Source organism: Mirounga leonina, unplaced genomic scaffold (assembly GCF_011800145.1).
Source record: "Mirounga leonina isolate KUSES-001 unplaced genomic scaffold, KU_Mleo_1.0 Mir_175, whole genome shotgun sequence".
Lineage (NCBI taxonomy): Eukaryota > Metazoa > Chordata > Mammalia > Carnivora > Phocidae > Mirounga > Mirounga leonina.
In genome coordinates this window covers 31,379,807-31,398,673 of record NW_023270453.1, presented here as the reverse complement: position 1 = coordinate 31,398,673, position 18,867 = coordinate 31,379,807, and the positions used below count along the sequence as shown (strand labels likewise).

Below are 18,867 nucleotides of genomic sequence, written 5' to 3'. Positions count from 1 at the left end.
GAGTCTCTCACCCAGCACGGCAGCCCCTTCACACCTGAGCAGCAAGCGATTCAGGTGCACGTCTGTGTTATAAACGAACATCAGGTATGCCTTTTAAGACCTACAGAGTGCTTCTCACCAAAATCCAGTTCCAACCCGTGACCTTCTTCTAGTAGGGTTTTCTTAAAGAGAGAGCCTTTTCATAATAGCACTTTACCTCTGCTCTGCTGTTGCGTTTGATTTCATGAACCAGAACCAGTTTATTAGGAGAAACCTTCATCTTCAAGGCAAAGTCGTGGAGGGGGAAGCGCTCGGACCTTGGACTCTGGCCCTACTGTCTACGGGCTTAGTGACTCTAGGAAGCCTCCTCTTTGTTTCTGATTCAGTGTTCTTTGTTGAGTTGCCTCAAAAGACATTTCTCATTATCACCGAGTCTTCAACTCTTTCTGAGGATTAGGTATTGTGCTCCATATTTTTAAAGTTTTAGACGTTTCAGTGTTTAAAAAAAAAAACTGAAAAGCATAAAGAATGCCAAAAATAGTCTAAAGATGAATGTAATGAGTATGATGTGTCTACCGGCGAGCTTCTGAAGTAAAACGTGAACACTGCTCTCGAAGCCGCCTGTGTGCCACTTTTGTTAGGGATTAAGGGCATGTGACAGAAAATCCCAAGTAAGTGTGGCATGTTCTGTCTCCGGCAACGAGAAGTTTGGGGGTGAGCATTCCCGGGACCCAGGCTTCTCTAGCTCCGTGCTCCTCCATCGTCAGGATACAGCCCTTGTTCCCGGCTCCAGCAACCCTCACGTCAGATGCCTGGGAAGGAGGTAAGGCCAGTGCGGAAGTGCTTTTCAGGAAGGGCCCCCTAACGACTTCCACTGCAGAGACTGGACTTGCACTGGAAAATACAGTCTTTAGCAGGTGCTGCTAGTAAGGAAGGAGAAGGGTGATTAGGGGGGCAGCTAGCAGCTTCTCCCCTTGAGGCAAACGTTGTCCTGAGTTCAAAGGGTTTTAAAACGGGATCTCTTTATGTTTTTACTCTATGTGTATGACCCCCCCCCCCCGCCAGGAAGACCTAGGCTTATTTTACATGTTTTCGTGTAAATGATAGCATGACCTGTGTGTGTTCTGACCCAACGAGCTGTATGTGGGAGTCCTCTAGATTGACATGAAGCATGCTGGCTCGTTTCTCTCCACTGTTGGAGAGTATTCCCATGGACGAGCACCCCACAGCTTACTTACCTCCTCAATCGCTGTGTTGTCGTCCGACAGATAAGGTGTTTGTGGTTTTTTGCTACTACATTTACTCTCTCCCATTCCATTAGTCAGTCCATCAATTTTTCTCCCCATTGTGGGTGTTATTTTCCTTCTTTGCATTTCTGGTTATTTTTGGTTGGACACCAGACATAGTGAATTTTACCTTGTTGGATGATGGATATTTCTGTCTTCCTGTTAGTATTTTTTTTTTTTTTTTAAGATTTTATTTATTTGACGGAGAGAGAGCGAGAGCAGGAACACAAGCAGGGGGAGTGGGAGAGGGAGAAGCAGGCTTCCCGCTGAGCAGGGAGCCCGATGTGGGACCCGATCCCAGGACCCTGGGATCATGACATGAGCCGAAGGCAGACGCTTAACAACTGAGCCACCCAGGTGCCCCCTGATAGTATTTTTGAGCCGTTCTGGGGCACAGCTGTTTGGAACAGTTCATCCTTTTCAGTCTTGCTTTTAAGTTTATGGGCAGGGCCCGAGCCACGTTTGGTTTGGGGCTAATTTTTCCCCACTACTGAAGCAAACCCCTTTGAGTATTTTCCCAACGGCCCCTGAATTAGGAGGCTTTCCCCTCTGGCTGGTGGGGATGGGAATCGTTCCCGGCCCTGTGTGGACACTGAGGACTGTTCTCTCTGCGTCTTTCAGGTATTTCCTTCCTTGGCCTGGGATGGTTCCCTCACCTGTGCTGATCTGTTCTCAGCCGTCAAGGGGGACCCTGGAGTTCTCTGTCCAAACAGCTCTGTCCTTGCTTATTCTCTGCCCTCAAACTCTGGACCCCCGTTGCCCGGACTCTTAGCTCAGAGACGGCGGGCTCTCTGCCTGGGTCTGCTCTTCCTACAGCCCCGCGGGAGACTCTGCACACAGCGTCTGGGCTGTGGCAGGGCCCACCTCACTTGCTCCTGCCTCCCATACTCCCCGGCTGCCAGGGCCTCCAGGTCAGTGTCCTGAGCACCAGTGGTTTGTCGAGTTTTCCAGTGTTTCACTTGTTCCAGGCAGGAGGGTAAACCCCACGCGTGTTCCTTCTCCTTGCCTGGAAGCAGAAGTAAGTCCCTGTGTGCTTGTTAATTTCCTTTTTGTAATTGCTGGAGAGGTGTTTTTGGATCATGTGGGTTCCTTCCTCTCTGAATTGTCTGTTCTTGTCTGCCTGTTTTTTTTTCCACTGAGAGATATATATCTTTTTCTTAGTAACTTGGAATAGCTCTTCATGTATTTCACAGATTAATCTTTTGTCAGCATATCTCAGTTGTGCTATCTTTTTTAGATTGAATTGTCTTTTCATTTTAAAAATTATTTTTGATGAACCGAAGTTTTAAGCTTTAATATAGTCCAGTTTGTCAGTTTCTTTTATGGTCAGTGCACTTTTTATTCTAAGAAATCATTCTTTACCCTGAAGTCATTAAGCTATCCTACTATATTTTCTTCTAAAATCTTAACAAGGTTCTTATATTTTGGACTTTAATTTATTTGGAATTGATTTTATTGTGTGGTGGGAGTAGGATCTGGTTTTATCTTATTGTTTTCTAGTTGTGATGGCCAGTTGCCCCAGCCCCATGTAATGATGAGTCTATCTGTGCAGACAAGAGTTAGCATGGCAGGCCTGAGATGTGCCCATAGGAGGGCCTGTCCACATGGCTGGCTGGCATCTGGGAACCGGCATTTCGGGGGGTTCCCAGAACTGACGAGACCTCAGTGTGCCTCAGCTGTGTAGACCATGTGGCTTACGTGGAACCCATGAGTTCCATTCTGTGAGTCTGGAATGTTCTATGTGCCCGGCAGAGGCTGTCTGCATGACCAGCCCCCAATAAAAGGCCTGACACGGGGTCTCTAAGGTGTTTTCTTGATAGACAACATGTCACACGTGTTGTCACAGCTCACTGCCGGAGGAGTTAAGCATGTCCTCTGTGCCTCCCTGGGAGAGGACTCTGGGAAGCTGGTGGCTGATTTCCTGCATGCTTTGCTGTGTATCCTCTGCTGCGATAAATCACAGCCATGAGCAGGACTGTGTGCAGAGTTCTGCCCTGTGAGCCCTCCTAGAGTCATCAGACCTGGGAGAGGTCTTGTGGACTTCTCAGAAGTAGATACTGGGCAGTGTTCGTAACGACTCTTGAACACTAGTTTCTTCACTGGAGCATCTAAGGCCCATTCCCTTTCGGGTGGTTTCTACAATTCCCGGCACATACCCTGTGCCACTCAATAAATGGTAATTAATAACCCTAAGAAAGGAGCGGGTAAAGCGCTATGGTAGTTTGGAGGAAGGTGTTAAATATTCATCAGTAAATCTTTCAGGCGGGTATATTTTATGTTTTTGCAATTAGTGAAATAAATTATGATTGCCAACCATAAATAAATATGGGAAAAAAGCTTTTTTTTTATCATCTTGGAATATTTATAATTCCTCTAATATCTTCAGGTAAGAATTTTCTACCTCCCTCATTCATGTCTGAGAATTTAAAATCCCAAGGTCATTTGACATGCTTGGCATTCCCACCTCCGTGTCATGCTCTGGTCTGAATGTTTGTGTCTCCCGCAGAATTCCATTTTGAAGTCCTAGCCCCCGATGGGATGGTATTAGGAGGTGGGGCCTTTGGGAGGTGATTAGATCCCATTTAGGAAGTGAGTGGGATAAGTGCTTCATAAAAGGGACCCCCAAGAGCTCCCTGGCCCCTCTTAACCACCACGCGAGGACACAGCAAGACATCGGCCACCTGCAGCCCGGAGGAGGGCCTCACCAGAACCTGGCCATACCGGCACCCTGATCTTGGACTTCCAGTCTCCAGAACTGTGAGAAAGAAGTTTCTGTTGTGTGTAAGTCACCCAGTCTCTCAGTTATAGCAGCCCGAACTGAGACATGTCACTGTGTGATTTCTAACATAGCAAGCCAACTATTCAACCAGTTTCTTGCATTCATACTATGTTTCTTTAGGGAGCAGTTCATTATTGGTTAATCGCTTAAATCACAAGTGATTCCATGCTTTGTCATGTTTTGAAAGACATGTCCACAGTAATTTAAAATAATTTTTCTGCAAGTATCATTTCTATATATTTCTCTGTTCACATGTTTCTAAGAATGTCTCTATTTTGTCATGTCTTAAATCCTGTTGACTTTTGTTAACCATAGACCAAGGTAAGCACACACGGAACGGTTGGCCTTGTGTGCTAGAAGTTGTGAGCTGTAGCACAGTTAACTGCAAATCCTCCCCTAAAACTCAAGCCGTTGTCTGATTTGTCTGGTCAGTGTCTTTTGTCCCATAGAAATTCACATATCAGACCAGCTTTTCCATAGTGAGTTTTTCTCGTGGTTCGTGTGAATAGATCAATAGTGTCCAACTAGCTTTTTCCCCCAATGAAGGGAAGCAGATAATCATGCCCATTTCAAAAACTGCTCTAAATTAAGCATAATGTCTTTAACCATACCCACAGTGAGTGGATATCCCTTCATCACTCGTGATGATTACCGTCTCTCTCCATTCACGTAATTCTCCACAGCTCTCCGTAAACAGGTCTGTCTCGATTCACTTACTCTAAAAAAAGCATCCAAAGAAGATTTAATTTTTCTGCTCACGTTTTGAAGTCTGATCTCAAACTATTCAGAAGGTCTCTGCTGCCATCCATGGTTTGCTGTCTGCTGTCCTACCCACTTATTATAAGTCTCATCCAGCCACCTGGCCTGAAGTTACTGTCGTGTTTTGTCATAATCGGTCCCATTATCTTCCCGTGTCAGGCAGTTCTCCCGGTTTGGAAGCGGGAATGTCCCTAATACAGTGCTGGCTCTTCAGACCGATGAAGCAGATTACTTACCAAGCATGTTAAATGGGTGTGGGCCCTTCACCTTTTCTGTGTAGATAGCAGGCACATCACTTAGGAGAGTGTTCGACTACAGGGAACGGCCACCCAAGTGTTGGAGGCTTAAACAAGTAACTGCAGTCCAGCAGCCCAGCAGGGCCCTCAGGGTCCCAGGGTCTTTCTGACTGTAAGCCCCATCACCCTTAGCATGCTGGCTTTCATGTTCCTGCTTGTTACCTTGTGGTCGCAACATAGGGTTCCCCTCTTATCAGGAAGGCGAATGAGTCCCTAGGATTATGCCCTCTGCACACACCTCCACCCCCCACCCCTACCCCACCAGCAGGTGGACTCCTGCTGAGGTTCCCTTGGTCAGATCAGGGCCATGTGGACTATTCCTGGACTCCAGGGAATCTTAGAAAACAGGGAAGAAAGCACGGTCATTGGCACGGTCCCATCAGAGTCTGTCACCAGGGCACGGCACAGTGCTGCCCTGAACAAGATTAGGTTTCTGTCGGCAAGGGAGAAGGGAGAAGGGGTCCTGTGTACATAGTACGCCACAGGTAGGAATTTTCAGTCTCTGTCTTTCTCTCGTATACCACACCACACCCAAAGGTAGATATCCAATAGCCACCAGGATTCAATGTGAACATGCTCCCCCTTTGCCAAACTCACTCACATAGCTTCCCCTTGCTCTTAGGGGGAAAAACCCTATCTACTTATAAAAAAAAAAAAGGTCCAGAGAGGTCTGGCCCTCCCCACCGCCCACGGCCTGATCTTCCATTGTGCTGTCTGCGCTCTCTGCACCCTCTGCACCAGCCCACGGTCCTGTTCAGCATCCTCTTGCTTTGTACTCTTTTCCTACCGTGGGGCCGTGCACCTGCTATTCACTCTGCTGAGCATTCTCTCCTTCATCCCCTTCACCCCTGACCTTCTCCACTGGCTCAAAACCCCTTATATACAAAGGACAGAATTTCAAGTACCCCCCTTCTTCGTAACACTAATAATACATTCTGATTTTACATGTATACGTGAGCCCCCTTTATTGTCCTTATCATCAGTAGACAATAAGCTCCATAAGAGCAAGGACCAGACAGAATTCTACACATGATTTATATTCTTTTAGAATGCTTTTGGCTTTGGGTTTTAAGAAAAAGTGGCTTAAATAAAATAGGGCTTATTTTTCTCACATAATAACAAGTCTGAAAGTCAGCACTTGCCGGTATTACGTTGCTTAACACTGTCACGATCAGTGGCTTTGCTGTGTTCTTGTGACTCTCCTCATGACTGCAAGAAGGCTGCTGTGGCCCAGGCATCCCCTCCATGTTTAAGAGAAGGAAGGGAGGGAGGCATTACCACTGACCTGTGACCCTGTCATCGAGAAAGCAAAAGTTTCCCTGGAATCCCCCCATGCACTTTCTTCTTGTGTCACTTTGTTACTTTGCCACTTCTAGCCAGAAAGGACCCCAGAAACCAGGTGCATAGCTTTTTCCAGCCTCCGTACTGGAGGTGAACGAGAGAAAAAGGGAAGACGTGGGAGTTAGGCCAGCCTACCAGTGATGGTCCGCCCACCCCCGTTCGTCCAGCATTCACCTGGACAAGTACTTTGGTGTTAGTGGACAAGTAGGAAGAACTCACTTGCTTTGATTATTTGTACATTCATTCGTCCATCGTCTGGGGTGTGAGCCGGTCTCTGTACTCATACCCTACACTACATTTTCTTATTCTCAGGGCAGCTCTAGCAAGTAGACATTATTAGCCTTATTTTGCAATTAGAAATGGAATCCCAGGAAGAATAAATGACTTGGCTAAGGTTGTGCAGCTCAGTAAGGGGCAGAACCAAGACTCAAAGCCAGACCTCCTCCCTGCAGAGCCCTCTTGCCTTCCACAGTGACACCCTGCTTGCTGGAGTGATTACAGTGGATCTCCTGCACTTGACCTTTTCCTGCCGGGGGGCACCGACTATGACCTGCCAGAGTTTAGCTTCTACATTAAACACGTTTTGGTAGAAACAGTTTGTTAATAATATTGCAACAGTAATTTGGGGTGATTGTATCTTTGGGGTCTAATAAGGTGACTTTCATTCCCTGAGCAGGGTTGTAATTTTTAGCATGGGGCCTGGGATGGTAGCCTACTTAATAAGTGTTTACCCAGCAGTTAGTCCATAGTCTTAGATTCTAAATCATTTGTATAATCTTTTGCTGTTTAAGTAGGTGAGACACTTTGCCAGGAGCTTTTGCCCTTCATTATTCCTGAAAATCCCAGCATTCTTGTTTCAGAGTAAATGAAACCGTGATCATCTATATTCATGCCCTCAGCTTACAGCTGTGCATTTATGAACTAAAATACTCAGAGACATTTCATCCCTGCAGCATGCTTTTTAGTAGTGTGTGTGTGTGTGTGTGTGTGTTTTGTGTGTGTGATTGTAAAAGTAATAAATGCTCAATTGAGAGAAATTAAGGAAGAAGAATAATGAGAAAAATTACTCATAATTCTATACCACCCAGAGGCAATAACTATTAACATTTTTGGCATATTTCCTTTCTAATCTTTAAAAAAAATTTTTTTTGCATAGCTGAGTTCATACATTATTTGCAGTTTTCTGCACTGTGATTTTTCATGTAATGTAAATAAGCCTCTTTGTTATTACAAGCATCATTGTGAATGGCTGCATAATGTCCTTTCATTAAGAACACACCATCTTTCATATTTTTTAAATGTGCACTAAGATAAAACAGAGCCCCTTAAGTAATCATTAATAAGTAAATAAAATAGAGCCCCTTAAGAAAAAATACTTTGAATATTATTTTACATGCCTTAGGACAAACATTTTCTTGATAGATATGCTTCAGCATTGGTCTCTTAATTTTAAGATATTGTAAATGTGTTTTGTGGTGTCACATGCCCAAGTATATTCCCCATTTTGCTGATCTCCTCTTTACTGCGGCAATGTTTGTTCTCTTTCCAAATGTCCAGTGTCTTCCTCATTTTATGGCTCCCGCGAATGGTTCCTGTTTCCTGGGCCCGTCTTATATGTCTTGATTTCTTCCTGCCCAGCAAGCACTAGGGTGCTGACCTCAAATCCAGATTTATCAAGACAACAGTGTGAAAGTATGTATTCTATTCAGCCGCCCCCATTCCTTCTTTCTCCCCAAGAGATGTAGAGTGCCAGGCTGTCATCTGGAAGTCTGAGCAACTGCAACACGTTTGAGGAGGTATGACTGTCATTTCTTCTGTGGCCAGGTCTAATGCTCAAGTTTATATGGAGACAGTATTTTTTGCCGTGTTTGTTTTGGTTTTGCATTTCAAGGCCTGGAAAATAATTTATTCTACTCCCTCAAGTAACATATGCTACAAATATGAGAACCCATCAGAACAGAAGTTTGGTTTTTTTTCTTTTAAAGATTTTATTTATTTATTTGAGAGGGAGAGAGGGTACAAGGAGGCTGGGGGGCAGAGGGAGAGGGAGACGCAGACTCCCTGCCAGCCCTCAATGTGGGACTCATTCCCAGGACCCTGAGATCATGACCTGAGCCGAAGGCAGATGTTTAACTGACTGAGCCACCCAGGCACCCTGGGATTTTTTAATTTTTAGAAAAATATATTTCTCTTTTTTTCAGAAGACATCATTTCCTCTTAAGTCAAATGCATAATTCAAGGAGTGATTTTTATTTATTTATTTTTTTTAGCATCAGGTCTGCAGGGCATATTCCAACTCTGTATTATAAGAAGAGTAGAGAACTGATACTCTGTATTCTCCTTCCAGTTCCAAGCCCTCACCTGTGACCTTTCATTTTCTTTCTCTATATGTATATGAACCTGCATGTGATTGCACTGTGATTTTCAAAAAAGACTAAAATGCTTCTAGGCTGTTCCCAACACAGAAATCGTTGCTACCTCACGAGACTTCAGTCTGACAATTTCTCTGCAGATTATTAACTGGCTTGTCTGTGCACAGGAAGCCTGTTGGTCTTAGAGAACGGTGTGGTGCACTGGAGTCCAATATGCAGGCCCACGACTAACAAAGCACTGGCAGATCCCTCCCTGTTTTGCTCTGTCGTGTGGTGTGAGGATGTCCACGCTGCTCCAGGAGGCTGGTCTCTTAGAGAATAATGTGACTACCAACCAGCCTTGTATCCCTCTCTTGTGGTGAGGAGGAGGTTGCAGGTCTAGGGACACTGGGGCTACGGCGGGTGATATGATGGGGCGCATAGTCTGAGGCTCTTCTTAGTGAAAGTGAGCACAGTCTTTGACTTACACATTCCTTCATTCCTGCTTTTCCCTCTACATCTGGCTCTTTCTAGAAAATTATTTGTAGTAGAAGGATGCCATTCCATATCCATGGTTTAAAGACCCACCTCCCACCAGCTGCACCCTTTATTGATGTATGTTTGGATTACCTCATGGATATCATGATGTGAGCCTTGGATTGCTAACATTGTCTAAAGGAAGAATCATTCAAAACCTGATGCATCTGCTAACAGGCCTTCTACCTGTCTCAAAGTCCTTGTTAGTCTATCTTTGATGACCATCAGTCATTCTTACTATCACGATGACTTTTCCTTGGTAGAACGAGATGCCAGCAGTGTTTATATTTTAAAATATGACCAGATCCTTCAGTCCTGCAGCAGATGCCCCCTGACACCAAGAGGATGAATACCAGGAAGGCAGAGATAACATTACTCAGGTGTTCCCTCCAGCCTTCCCCTTCCGCTGCTCCATATCTGGCCACCACGCTGGTAGCCTCGAGCCCCTTTGCTGCCCAGCTCCAGTGTCCCTTTTCTTCTCATAGCCTGCATGGCTAGCCAGCCGGCCGGCCTCTACAGTCCGCCATGGTTCATAGAAATCTTGAGTAAGGCAGGGGGAACCTCTGCAGACTCCTGCTGTTTCCCTTTCATTCTTCAAAAGAGTTGTGGCCAATACAAGCCTTGCAGCCAGTGGGACGGGTTGAAACCTCTGTCCTGACCATGCCTATCCCTGCTCAAAACCCTTCAGGGGTTTCCCATTGCTCTCAGAATCCAGACAGGTCCGTACAGTGGGCCACAAGGCTCTGCCTCATCTGGCCCTGCCTGCCACCTCTCCTGTCAGTTTCCTCAGAGTTCTCCAGCTCCCGGCCATCCTCATTGCTTTTCAGTTCCTCAGTGGGCTTTGCCCCCTTTCTGTTCTCATGCACACTGTTCCTCTTCCTGGAAACTGTTCCCGCTACCTCCTCTCCTACCCTCCTGGTACTTGTAATCTTAGCCTTAGGCCTTTGCCTGCACGTCCACTTTCACTGAGATTATCCCTGATTGTAAAATTGCAATCCCCATCCCAACCTGCTCTCCCTAACACCTACCCTGCTGTATTTTTCTCCGTAACAATGTCACGTAACATCCAACACACTGTTACGTCCTAACTGCACTGAGAGTCTTTCTCCCCTAGTGGGTGAATTCCACGAGGGCAAGAAGCTGGGTTTGTTTTGTGTTCATCTGTTCTCTTAGTGCCCAGAGTGGGTGTTTAGCAGATGTTTGTTAAGCCAATGGGAAGAATACTAAGTCTGAGTCACTCCCCTGTTTGTAGTCTTCTCTCTGGGTTAGAATTCACTTTCTTTGAATACAATAGCTGGAAGTTTCCAGACACCAAGAGCCAAAATCTAAAGGTCCTTGAACCTTCTCCTCATATGTGGAGAGTGCTAAGCAATATTTGGTTGTGCTGCACCCAGTTTTCAGACCATTGCTGGCCTCAGGGTTGGTTTTCTGAAGGTACAAGCCACCTTAGACTTAGCAGGGACCCACCTCCATGCCCCGTATGCCCAGCTCACTGCAACAAAGTCAGAACACTGGCAGCAGGCTCAGTTGTACTCCAAGGGCCCAGGGCATCTTGTGTCTCAGGTGGCAGGTGCTCTGGTCCATTTACATGTCCCCTAGGATCAAAACACTGGCCCGTAATGATATCCAGGCCTATGTCTCCCCCACCATTGGGGGCAGTTTCATCTAAATGCAACTTCCTTTCCTCACTGGGGCACTGGGGGAGTGGGGTGGGGGGGCAGGCCCCTTTTAAATCTGTTGTAGGACCCCTTTCTCAGCACATGAGCACAACTTCTGGACAGAGAGAGACTTCCCACTGCCCCTTTGCAAACACACCATGTTCTCTTCCCTTATTTTATTAATATAACTAATATTTATATAGGGCTTGCTGTGTGCCGGGCATTGTTCTAAGTGCTTTGCAAAGATGAAGTCACTCTATCTTCATAATGACCCTATAAAGCAGGGCAGTATAATTATACATATTGTTACGCCATGTGTAATTCATTTTTGGGGAAGGGGCACCTGGATCTTGCTGCAAATTGCTTTACAGTCATGCCTGCTCATTGTATCTCTTTGCCCAAGGGATGGACAGGGAAAAATAGTAATTGTTCAGTGGAGTGTGCCAGAGGGGCAGATTTTCAGGCCCTTGAAAAGGAGGTACACCCAGGGTCCCCCAGACATCTGTATATTTGCAATGGCAGCAACTGACGTCTCCCCAGCTGACCCTCCAGACAACATTCCCCACTTCTCTGCCTGTTGGCAGGGCTCACCCCATTTCCTATCCTGCATCTTCCTGCCTTGCCTGGTGTCTGAAGTCTGGTGGTGGGCATGGGAGAGCAGTTGAGCATGAAGTAGGAGAGAGGAGCCCTTTAGTCTCTGGCCCTGGCCGATCTCTGCTTCGAGGCTTCACTTGCTTAGTGGTCTGCATGGGCACACACCATGGTTTGTGATCCCCCGTGTTCAGCCCCACTACCTCATCTGCTCGATGAGGGGTCTCATGAGAACCCTGTAGCCACTCAGAGGAGATGAACTACATTCTAGACATTTAAATACTTTGGGGACAGGAAAGTGATTTTCTTAATTACAGAAATTATTGTGTAATAGTTTATATAGGTTACGGAATTGCTATTTTACAGTAACCAAAAACAGTATTATAATTTAAAGTCTTGCTTCTTTGATTTGGTTTTTCATCTTTGTCAACATTATACAGGCACCCAGATTAACGAGTCAAATCATCATACACAGACTGTTACGAGAAGGGGCAGATCACGACTCTTCACCTGCCGTGGCTCCCTTCCCAGCAGCAGCCCCCATCAGTGATTTTGGCTAATGATGTTGATAATCACTTCTGTAGTTCTAAATAACCTGCTTATGTTACCACTTCTGGATCTGCTCATTGTTATTTATTGAATCTGCATCTTCATTAAATTTTAATTTTAGTTATATCAGTATTTGGTATTTATAATAGTTCATCTATGTAGACATTACCTTAAACATTATTCACAGCTGAGCCATGTTTGTATGCCATGATTATTTTCCCTGCAGATTCTTTTTCTGTTTTTAAAATAAACTGTCTTAATTTTTATTTTAAAGATTTTTTTTTTCAAAGTAATCTCTATACCCAACGTGGGGCTCAGACTTACAACCCTGAGATAAGAGTCACATGCTCTACTGACTCAGCTAGCCAGGTGCCCCAAAATGTCTTAATTTTTTTTAAGATTTTATTTATTTATTTGAGAGAGAGAGCGAGACAGCAGGAGCCGGGGTGGAGGGGCAGAGGGAGAGGGAGAAGCAGACTCCCTGCTGAGCAGGGAGCCTGATGTGGGACTCAATCCCAGGACCCCGAGATCATGACCTGAGCTGAAGGCAGACACTTACCTGGCTAAGCAACCCAGGCACCCCTTAATTTTTTAAATGTACTAATTCAACCTCAGGTGAAAGTGCACAGATTTCCTGTCAATAAATTTTAAAATATTGGGCATTCTGTCAGCTTCAGCTTTTTGAGCTTTGTCTAGGAGAAAGTTCTCTGTTTCCTGTCTGGTTACTCTAAGCCTGCTAACAGCTACTGTCTTGAGATTTCCACCCCCATTCTAGAAACTGACTACCTTCACCTCTCTCTTGTTGGATCCTGTTTCCTTCCTTTTTAGGTGGATGACATGCTCTTGTAGCTTCTGGAGAAGAATATATATTTGAAATATCCTCATTCTACCCTCACATTAAATTGAGATTGTTGTAGTTCAGCTAGGTATAGAATGTTAGGTAAGGAGTCATTTTTCTCTCAGCATTTTGAAAGCTCCACTTCCTTGCCTTTGCCCATCTAGTACGGCTTTTAAGATGTTCAATTCCCCTCTGATTCTTGATCCTTGATATGAAAGTGGAAACATATAGGATCTTCCCTTTGTATCCAGGGTTCTGAAATAACATTGTGATATACTGTGGTGTGAATCTGCTTTATTTATTTCTTTAAAGTCATGGTCTTCAGTTCTGAAATATTGTCGAATTATTTCAGTGATGATTTTCCCCCCGAGGATTTTTTTTTCTATACTCTCTGGTACTTACGTTCTTCAGATGTTAGACTTCCTATACTGGCCCTCAAATATTGTCTCCTTCCCCCCCCCCCCCCAATTTCCTTGCTTACTCAACTTTCTGAGATATTTCCTCAACTTTATCTTCTAAGCCTTCTGCTGATATTTTCATTTCTGCTACCATAGTTTTAATTTTCAAGAACTGTTTTGGTCATTACTCCTATAATTGTTTGATGGATGCAGTATCTTTCCCTTCCCTAAGAATACTGAGGATAGTTTGTTTTTTGTTTTTCTTCTTCTCAAATAGTCTCTGTTTCTACCCTGTTTTGATTGTTAGAGGTGTCTTTCATATTGGTTGTGTATAACAATCCCTGGCTACCCGTGCCTGTTTGAGTACATCACACATGCACGACAATGCAGCCCTGAAAAGCTGATTGGACCCTTTGGAGGTGGGCTTGTGTCCTATCATCTTCACCCTAGGGTGGTAGAGCCCCCCCACTACTTCCCCAAAACCAGTGTCTATAGGTCTTTTCTCTTGGGCTCTCAGATGCCCCATGGTAGATTCTTCCTGCCTCTTGCTGGGGGGCCCCACCTGGCTGTTCTCATTCTTAGAGCACATGGAGGAAAAAAGCTGTGCTCACAAAATTAGGGTCAAATCTTTTATCTTAATGTTCTTGCCTTCACTATGGTACCCCTACCCCCAGCTGTACCTGCTGGCCCTCAGAATCCATGTTTACTCTTTATAAAAACTGAAGCCCCCCATCTACCAAAGTATGAAGGTCAGTGGCCCAGCTCTGGGGGATTTCAGGGCATCTTTCCATTCTGGCTGTCTTTTACTTGGACACCTGTCACTGCACATTCTTCAGCCTTTGGAGTATCTGTAAAACAAATCGGATTCTTTTCCCCTTTCATTCATTTTCTTTACTTCTTTTTAAAATTGAGGTTCAATATAAAAAAACCCCAAAGTGCAGTTAATCTGAGGTGAAGTGCTTGAACAGGCAAATCTACCCTTAACCACCACTCACATCAGGATGGAGAACATTTGCCACCTGCCAGAAAGCTCCCTCATCCTTCTTCTTCATCAGTAACCTTTCTCTCTCTCAGTTGGTTTTGCCTGTCCTTGAAATTCGTTAACTATATCATACAGTATGTACTCTTCTGGCTTCTTGTACTGTATATAATATCTGCGATTCTTCCACCTTACTGTCTTTGTTACTGCAACACAGTATCCGTCTAATGATTGTATCACAATATACCCACCCATTCCACTAGTGATGGATATCCGGGTCATTTCTCTTTGTGGACTCCTATGAATAATGCTGCTATGAACATTCTTACATCTTTTATTAGACCTGTGCACTCCCTTCTTCGGGGACGGTCCTAGGAGTGGAATTGCTGGGTCGTCAGGAAAATGGAGGCTGAGTTTTGGTAAATCTCTCCAGAGGGTTTTCCATAGGGTTGCACCAAGCCAGTTGCTTTCTTAACTTTTCCCACTCTCAGTTGGTTATTTAACTTTCTGAGTGAGCTAAGCCCAGTTGTCCACCTGCTCTCCGGGTTCCATGTGGCTCTTCTATCCTCTTCTCTTATCTTTGTCCTGGAGAGTTTACTGTCTTTGCAGTATGTTGTGTGGAAGGAACAGAGCTAAGTGTGTTTCCAGTCTGCCATCTTTAACTCTTAGGACCTGAAGATGGCTTTTAGCTTTCAGTCCCACCAAACATGATCAGTCTCAGGTTTTCTCTGAGTCCTTTCTGCTTAAAGGTTTGAGAAAAACAAGGTTTCATTGCTCTCAGCCTCTCATAGCTACCCCAGACATTATTTTCTGCATTCCTCATTTCCAGCAAAATGACAAGATGATTCTGATTCCATGGCTTTATTAGACATAAAAATCAATAAAGAACACAGACTGAACGTATATTTTGTGGGGTTCTTTCCCTTAATTTTTTGTTTCCTGAGCTTGCTGTGTTCAAGTCCAGGCAAATCTGAGTACCCTAACATTTAACCTTGTAGTTTCCCAAGCCTGTGTTCCAGGTGTTTCCCACGCCCCTGGGACTTCTAAAGCATTTTGGCCTAGGAGGCACAGTGGAACCTTGAGTTGGAAATTAGACTGTGTTTCCCCCAAAGAACTGAGGATGCATGTTGCCCCCCCCTCCCCCCGGCCTCCTTCTAGGACCTCCTTCCAGTGCAGAGATGACAATAGGCTGGGTGGGGATGATGATGAGGAGTCCTAGACACCCTCTTTGCTCACAGTGGTGGTGACCATAGCCAGCAGACAAGATGGCAGACAAGATGCTACTGAGCTCCCAGACCTAGAATGTCCTATCCATTTACCACTCAGGCCCTTCCCCGGGAGAGCTGACCCTTTATCTTCTCCTTACCCCCTTTACCCATCCTTCTTGCATCACAGAACCAGCAAGACCATAGTACACTTCATTTGATGTGGTTTTACTCACTAGAAGAGTGTTAGCATGAGGAGGGGCCCCAATCACCTGGCCAGGCAGAAGCAGGTGTGTCAGGATGCAGTAATGCCAGTGCTTAGCACATGGTAAGAATTTCGTGATAGCTGACATCATATTTATTATTTCTTCTCACAGAGCAAGCTTCTGAGTCTCCTAGGAGAGTTATTTGCTTTGCTTGGTCAAACTCAAACTGTGACCTTGGCTCACCTTACTCTTTCTTTGGGGTCCCAAGAATATATTCAACCTGAAGACCCTCCATCTTTATTTCCTCTGCTCCTTCATATATCAGAGATATGTTACCTTAAAACCATTAATTTAGTACATTTTCCTTCTATTAATGTAACAAATAATATTTCTAAGTATAGATAACCACATAATTATACCTCTACCGAACCTCTAATCAGATGCATTTAGTGTATTCATTACTTCACGTAATACATTTCTCTCTTCTAGTATATTAAATTCCCTTGTAATCATTGTTACCTATGGGTATAAATAATGGTTAGGTTCTTAAGCTAACTGGTAAGAGCATTTTTGAAAGGAAGGAAAGATGCAGAAACTGGCAATACTAACAGAAATCTCAAATATTTTGCTGGAAAGGTAAACATTGCAGCTGGAAAGAGAAGCATAATTGTAACTTTTATGTAGTTCAGTGAGTACATTCATCTGTGTTGGGGATTAACTGGTTTATTGTCAGTGAGCCTGAGATCTCATCATCAGTTACAATGTTATTATCTGTGGCAAATCCTAGTTGAATTCCAAGCAGCCAGTTTATGAGCAAACTTTCGCACACAATACATTTGCAAAGTGAAAACTGTTCTAAGAGGTTTAAAAATTTTACAACAAACCCCTTTAAAAAAAAATACTGCTGGATGCTACAAGGGGGACAATTTGCCAAACAACAAACCTTTGCAGGTTAATACTTCTGTGTTATAATGTTTCTAAGTACAGAATTGTGATGAACTCAGAAAGTGTAGAGTGTCCTCTTTATCAAGGAACTGACGTTACTCTGCTTGAGTGGAAGCCTTGAATAAAAGTGGCTTTGTTATCCAGAGTCTCCCCGGCAATTCCAGTGGCCTCCCTGAAGCCTTTGGCAGCTCTGATGATTTGGTCAGAGAATTAGCTGTTCTGTACTCCCTGTTACCAGTGGCTGGGATGCCTGTCTGCATGATTCCCCTGGATACATTTCAACAAGTCGAGAACGCCCCGATATCTGACACACTTCTGGATGTCCTAACCGTACCTTGTAAACCCAGGGGTCAAGTTGTTTGTTGTTGAAAGGCTGTGAGAGTTATTTGCTCTTTGCCATCAGTCAGTGGTTCCCTGACGGGGCCTGTGAGGATGGTCCTTAGCATCGAGTGGAAGTGTCCTCCCTTTCCCAGCACCGGCAGAAGCCTTGTGTACTCATTCAAAGCTCTGTGAAGAAGGGACCACGTTTGTCCCCTTCAGCACACTACCCCGGGCCCATGTGACGTTGTTGTTTTAGTTTTCCATTCATTGAAAATAGATACAGCAAGTTTCTACTTCTGCTTTATACCTGGACCGTTAAGTAAGAAGTGTCACGGTAACAGGACAGTGGTCATGTTGAAGTTCTTACGTTGGTGCCCTGGCGGATAGAAACTCACTAATGATAGCAAGGAGCATGTTCATAACTGATTGTTGCCAAAAAGAGCATGTCTGGTTGGTCACAGAGATTTAAGGCACCTGTCTCCCCACTCCCCAGATGCTCACTGTGAACACCCCCCAGATGAGTTCCCACTTCCCAGGCCAGCCCTCCATGGCTTGGCCCTGGGCTCCATGCAGCTCAGCTCTGGGTCCCCATTCCCCATTGCCTTCCCTTTGACTGCAGTAAGCCCTGGTTTGCTCATCTGTAAACCATGGTAATAGAACAATGAATTGATGCTATGTGAATCCAAAATAGCATGATACCAAAAAAAAAAAAAAAAGGAAAGAAAGAAAAGCCTCTCTATGCTTTAGCTTTGAAGTAATACAGATTCCTTCAAATTAAACGTGTGTCAAGAATCATGTCATTTTAGAGCTGGTGAAGCTGGTGATGAGTAAATGCAAAACTTTTCACACTCTTGCAAAACGTCAGGGACACTTCAGCTGCAAAGCCAATTACACCATTCTGCGGACCAGGCAAGTGTTATATTGGGCAGGGCTCTCAGAATGCGTCTGTTGCACAAGATGCCACACGGTCATCCATCCGTTGCACCATCACAGGGATTATGGGAGGATGAGATGGGATGAGGGCTAGGAATCTGGACCTTGGAGTAGTTTGTGATTGGGCGAGGTGGGCAGTTAGACAGACTGGAGACCTGGCTGCAAGGACGGATTGCAGAGGGGCACCCGTGGGAGCGAGGGGCCGGGCTGGAGGCCATTGTAGGCAGTGAGCTACAACCAGGGGAGAAGAACCGTGGTCCTGCCTTTGCTGTGACACAGGAAGGATAGGTAAAGGGCAATTCAAGAAGACAGAGGGTCAGCTGTCCCGGGAAGGGCCTGTATACCATATGCAGTTATCAGGTGTTAGGATTTCAACATACGAATTTGGGAGGAAGCATTTCAGCCCATAACAGGCAGATGCGGCGACCCATTGCAGCTTCACAGAGTAAGCAGTAAGCTGTGCCTTTACTTACCTCAAGTTTGGCTACAGCTCTGTTAGGAGAAGAGACTTTAGACACAGAGGAATGGGGGGGGGTGTGAGTAGTAGTAGTAGTACTACTACTACTATTAGTAGTAGTAGTTAGTAGTAGTAGTAGTTAGTAGTAGTAGTAGTAGTAGTAGTAGTTGGATTGCAACTGGATGGAGAAGCTGCTGAACCTTCTTTTCTTCTCAGAAAGCCTGGACTGAGGAAGAAGAGTTCTGAGGTTGCCCAGCAGAAAACCCACTGCTCACATTAGGGAGAGGAGGGACAAGAGGGGGGTGTTCTGTGCCTATCCCAGTGTCTTCCCGGCAATTTCTGCACTCAGCCCATCCCAAATTAGACCAAATTCATACATATCTATCAAGTATCTTCACGGTGCAAAGAAAATGCTCCTGGAGACCGCTGCTCACCACACGGCCGGGCCTTGGGGCCCTG

General features: G+C 45.0%; 1 protein-coding gene across 3 annotated transcripts in view; it reads left to right on the top strand.

The window, feature by feature from the left end:
- The window catches only part of CPPED1 (calcineurin like phosphoesterase domain containing 1), a 102,581-nt gene that overhangs the window by 41,988 nt on the left and 41,726 nt on the right, over nt 1-18,867 (top strand). The gene's annotated exons all lie outside the window — the stretch shown is intronic.